The sequence below is a fragment of the Arachis stenosperma genome, chromosome 5 (assembly GCF_014773155.1).
Source record: "Arachis stenosperma cultivar V10309 chromosome 5, arast.V10309.gnm1.PFL2, whole genome shotgun sequence".
NCBI classification, from domain to species: Eukaryota; Viridiplantae; Streptophyta; class Magnoliopsida; order Fabales; family Fabaceae; genus Arachis; species Arachis stenosperma.
In genome coordinates this window covers 54,884,390-54,890,389 of record NC_080381.1, presented here as the reverse complement: position 1 = coordinate 54,890,389, position 6,000 = coordinate 54,884,390, and the positions used below count along the sequence as shown (strand labels likewise).

At 40.9% G+C, this 6,000-nt stretch overlaps 1 non-coding gene across 1 annotated transcript; it reads right to left on the bottom strand.

The window, feature by feature from the left end:
* Positions 1 to 4,478: 4,478 nt before the first annotated feature.
* On the bottom strand, positions 4,479 to 4,582 carry LOC130983603 (small nucleolar RNA R71). Its single transcript, XR_009087586.1, has one exon. It is a non-coding gene; the product is annotated as a small nucleolar RNA R71 (small nucleolar RNA).
* Positions 4,583 to 6,000: the final 1,418 nt, after the last annotated feature.

The following is a 6,000-nucleotide window of genomic DNA, read 5'->3' as shown; positions in this document are numbered from 1 at the left end:
CTACTCCTTTCTTTCTTCTTTTGCTCGAGGATGAGCAAACCTTCTAAGTTTAGTGTGGTAAAAGCATTGCTTTTTGTTTTTTCATAACCATTTATGGCACCTAAGGCCGGAGAAACCTCTAGAAAGAGGAAAGGGAAGGCAAAAGCTTCCACCTCCGAGTCATGGGAGATGGAGAGATTCATCTCAAGGGTGCATCAAGACCACTTCTATGAAGTTGTGGCCATGAAGAAGGTGATTCCCGAGGTCCCCTTCAAACTCAAAAAGAGTGAATACCCGGAGATCCGACATGAGATTCGAAGAAGAGGTTGGGAAGTTCTTACCAACCCCATTCAACAAGTCGGAATCTTAATGGTTCAAGAGTTCTATGCCAATGCATGGATCACCAAAAGCCATGATCAAAGTGTGAACCCGAACCCAAAGAATTGGCTTACAATGGTTCGGGGGAAATGCTTGGATTTCAGTCTGGAAAATGTAAGGTTGGCATTCAACTTGCCCATGATGCAAGGAGATGAACACCCCTACACTAGAAGGGTCAACTTTGATCAAAGGTTGGACCAAGTCCTCATAGACATTTGTGAAGAGGGCGCTCAATGGAAGAGAGATTCAAGAGGGAAGCCGGTTCAACAGAGAAGGCATGACCTCAAGCCCGTGGCTAGGGGATGGTTGGAGTTTATCCAACGCTCAATCATTCCCACTAGCAACCGGTCTGAAGCTACTATAGACCGGGTTATCATGATTCATAGCATCATGATTGGAGAGGAAGTAGAAGTTCATGAGGTTATATCCCAAGAACTTTATAAGGTGACGGACAAGTCCTCTACCTTGGCAAGGTAGCCTTCCCTCATCTCATTTGTCACCTCTGTAATTCAGTTGGAATTAACATAGAGGGAGACATCCTCATTGATGAGGACAAGCCTGGTGGACGAAATTGTGATCACATCAATGTAGTATTCTTTATTGTTGTATGGAATCCTTATTATGGCACTTATGTGTGGACACAACTCCGTTCAACTAACCAACAAGTGTACTGGGTCGTCCAAGTAATAAACCTTACGCGAGTAAGGGTCGATCCCACAGAGATTGTTGGTATGAAGCAAGCTATGGTCACCTTGCAAATCTCAGTCAGGCGGACTCAAGAATAATTGGATTATTAGTTTAAATTTGATTAATGGAATAAATAGAAAATAAAAAGGGATAGAAATACTTATGTAAATCAAGAGTGGAAATTTCAGATAGGCGTATGGAGATGCTGTGCTCCTCTTGAAACTCTACTTCACTACTCACTCTTCCAATCCTTCTTACTCCTTTCCATGGCAAGCTGTATGTAAGGCATCACCATCATCATTGGCTACTTTCAATCCTCTCGGGAAAATGGTCCTATGCGCTGTCACTGCACGGCTAATCGTCTGGAGGCATCACCCTTGTTGATAGCTACATCCCATCCTCTCAGTGAAAATGGTCCAAATGCTCTGTCACAGCACGGCTAATCATCTGTCGGTTCTCAATCAGGTTGGAGTAGAATCCATTGATTCTTTTGTGTTTGTCACTAACGCCCAGCCTTCAGGAGTTTGAAGCTCGTCACAGTCATTCAATACCGGAATCCTACTCGGAATACCACAGATAAGGTTAGACTTTGATGCCAAGGCATCTTAGGCTAGTTTCACTAGCATTTTTCTGTTAGTTTTAGTTGTTTTATGCATTTTCTTGAGCTTAAAGTAACCAAGAATGGTTAAATGAATAACAAAGCAATGAACCATCCAAACAGTATGATTTTGATGCAAATTCCATGAGTTTTTAGTTATATTACTTGAATGCTATGAATGGAAGATTTCTCATGAAATTTTGCAAGACTTTGATGCAGTTGTTTGGATGATTTCAGGGAAGAAGAGGTTAGGCAAGGAAGCAACAAAATCAATAAAGGAAGCTTGAATATCACATGTGGAGTTTAAGCTCCAGTTTAAGCTCCAGTTTAAGCTTAAACTGGAGCTTAAACGCCAAAATCATGAAAGCTGAGGAAAAGCTGAAAGTGGCGTTTAACCTCCAGTTTAACCTTAAACTGGAAGTTAAAAGCCAGAAATGAGAAATGCACCAGGGAGCCATTTCCACGTTTAAGCTCCAGTTTAACCTTAAACTGGAGCTTAAACGTGTTCGATCATTCTCCTCCAGGGTTGCTTTCTTCATTTCCACGTTTAAGCTTCAGTTTAACCTTAAACTGAAGCTTAAACGTGTTCGACAATTCCACACTCCAGGGTTGCCTTCTTCCATTTCCACGTTTAAGCTTCAGTTTAACCTTAAACTGAAGCTTAAACGTGCTTGAGTTATACCACCTCCAGGAGTGTCCAACGTTTAAGTTGCAGTTTAAGCTTAAACTGAAACTTAAACGCCACTATTTGAAAAGGTTTCTGTGCCAAAGATATTGCAGTTTAAGTTAGCATTTGAGCACAAACATTAACTTAAACGTACTCTGGTATGAAACCCAATTGAATATCATGGTTTATGGGATTGGGCCTGAAGAATTGATGAGTCTGGAATTTCAATTTGTTGAGTCATGTGTCATTACTTGATTATCACTAAGTTGGCTCAATGAATGTTACAGAATTGGATCAGCAGCCTCATCAGGATTATGGATCATAAACCCAAAGCAAAAGGAAATCAGGGAAAGGCCTCAAAGCCCAAGAAACACAACAGAAGCTCAATTTAGAAAGTGTATAAATAGGATAGAATTTAAGTTAGTTAGAAGGACTTTTGGATCATTTTTTCTAGTTTTCATACTTTTTGTAATTGAATTCAGAGCTATGACTCACTAAACCCCCTTTCATTGGGTTAGGGAGCTCTATTGTAATTCAATAAATCAATAATAGTTTTTATCTTCTTCTTCAATCTTTTCTCTTGAATTTTTATTAGAAAGCTTCTCGATCTAATTCCATTGGTTAGTTGTCTTGGGAAAGAAACTATCCATAATTGGAATCCTTCGGAACCTTGGGAAAGGAATGGAGGATTCATGCTAGAGAAGCTTTCTCACAGTGAATTGGATTGGGGTTTGGATGGATATTGTGACATGTAATCCTACCAAATTGTGGTTCATGAAACTGTGTGGTATAATCAGTGATCGAGCGTCATCTCTTCTTATGAACATTTAAACCAAGGGATTGGGAATTTGTTTGTTTTTAGAGAGAATTGGTGAGCCAAGGGATTGGGATCCAATCATATAAGATTGCCAAGCAAAATTCAATGAACGCATTGGTTGAGGAAGGGATAAAAATGTTTTGATTCGGAGATCTCAATATCTCCTGAAACCCAATGAATTTCCCATTTCTGATCTACCACTTTCTCTTTATATTCTGCAATTAAATTCATGCAATCACCCCGATCCCTTTTAATTTCAGCAATTTAGCTTCTCGCTCTTTAATTCATGCAATTTAACATTCCGCAATTCTCATCTAAATCTTGATTCCGCTCAACTAGAACACACTTCTAATCCGAATTGCTCACTCAACCAATCCTTGTGGGATTCGACCTCACTCTATTGTGAGTTTTTACTTGACGATAACCGATGCACTTGCCGGATGGAATTTTTGCCGATCGTGCAATTTCCTAAAATCGAGTCATCAAGTTTATGGCGCCGTTGCCGGGGATTGGTTTTCGATTGACAATTCTCAAGTTGGAAGTTAACTAGATTGAGCATTTTTCTTGTTTTGCTAATTCAGTTCAAGTTACTTGTTGAATTTTAATTTCTGCACTCTGTTACTTGCTTTCTTTCTTTATGCCTTTAAATTCAAGCAACTAACTCACTGACTCACTAACTATTTGAATTAATTCCTCAACTGCTCTAACCATACTCTTCCATTAACCAAGAGTATTTCACTTGTTGGTTGCCTGTGCTGTGTTCTTGTATGACAGGTAGGAGAGGAGAGATATCAACTCCTCCATATACCGAACCAGAGAGGACCCTTCATAAACTTAGAAGGGAAGCAAGAGGGAAGAGAGTACTGGGAGAAGAAGAATCTGAAGGAGAATCTGAGGATAATTTTGAGGAAGCTCTAGATCTCAACATGGATAGAGAAGTTCACAACCATGAGAGAGCTGATGGAAACAATGCCATTCCCGAGAGGAGGGTTCTTGGTTCATACATAAACCCAACCTCTGGGAATTGTGGTAGCAGCATTCAGAAACCACCCATTCAGGCCAACAATTTTGAACTCAAACCACAGCTAATATCACTGGTGGAGAATCATTGTTCATTTGGTGGGAGTGCTAATGAAGATCCAAACCAACATCTCACAAAATTCCTGAGAATTTGCGACACTGTGAAGTCCAATGGAGTCCAGGAAGATGCCTATAAACTGCTCTTGTTCCCATTTTCACTTAGGGACAAGGCAGCTAAGTGGCTGGAATCATTCCCAAGGGGGAGCCTAACAACCTGGGATGAGGTGGAAAGCAAGTTTTTGGCACGTTTCTACCCCCCACAAAAGGTCAAGAGGCTTCGATCTGAGGTTCAGACTTTTAGACAACAAGATGGTGAAACTCTCTACGAGGCATGGGAGAGGTTCAAGGATTTGACAAGGAAATGCCCACCAGACATGTTCCATGACTGGGTGCAATTGCATATTTTCTATGATGGACTTTCTTATGAATCAAGGAAGGCTGTAGACCATTCATCGGAGGTTCATTGAACAGGAAAAAGACTGTGGAAGAAGCCATTGAAGTGATTGAGACAGTGGCTGAGAATGAGTACTACTATGCTTCAGAGAGACACAACACTAAGGGAGTCATGGAGCTGAACCATGTTGATACAATTCTAGCCCAAAACAAGGTGTTTGCCAAGCAACTAGCAGAGCTCACCAGGAAATTAGAAACAAATCAAGTGGCTGCAATACACACACAAGATCAAGAGGAGGTAAGCACTGAAGGAGGTGATTGGGAAGAGGCCAACTATGTGGGAAATCAACAAAGGCAACCATATGATCCACATTCCAACACTTACAACCCAGGCTGGAAAAACCACCCAAACTTTGGGTGGGAAAACCAGCAAACCCAACCACAAAACCACAAAACTTACAACCCCAACCAACATAACAATTCCACATACCAAAACTCCAACCAAAGATCATACCAAGCCACACAAAACACTTACTCCCAACCACCATATCATGGCCAAAATAATCAACCTGCCCAACCTAATCCGAACCAACAATTTCAAGATCAATTAAACAGGATAGAAAGAATGCTTGCAAACATGGGTCAGGACATAAGTGAGTTAAAAAGCTTTAGGGATGATGTGAGATCTACCTTAAGGAACCATGGTGAAAAACTCAAAAGGATGGAGTCTCGAGTAGGAGAGCTATCTCAACAGGCCCCCAAGTCAACTGCAGTGTTCCCTAGTGACACAGAAAAGAATCCTAAAGGGGAACAAAAGGGAGTGAGATGGGAAGAATGCAAGGCCATCACCATATTGAAGGAAGTCTCAGAAGAAGAAGGAATCAGACCCTCAGAACAGGAGCCAGAAATCTTGAAGGAAGGTGTGGAAGAAGCTAAGCAGGAAAGTGAAACTGAGCTAGCCAAGGAACTGCAAAATAAAGGCATGCTGGAAACATACCAACCAAAAGCACCATTTCCTCAGAGGGTAGGAGGAGGTGAAAAAGGGAAAACATATTCAAGGTTTTTAGAGACATTTAAGTCTCTCCATATCAATATTCCCTTTCTTGAGATTCTCCAGCAGATGCCTACACATATCAAGTATTTGAAGGAATTGCTGAGCAAGAAAAGAGTTTTGAAGGGAGGACAAACTGTAATAATGAACAAAGAATGCAGTGCACTCATCAAGAAGGACATAGTCTCTAAGAAAACAGACCCAGGAAGTTTTCATATCCCCTGCATCATAGGGGAAACAAAAATTGACAGAGGATTCTGTGATCTAGGAGCTAGCATAAATGTGATGCCTCTGACTCTTATGAAGAGGCTACAACTGAATGAGATGAGATCCACTGATGTAATCATACA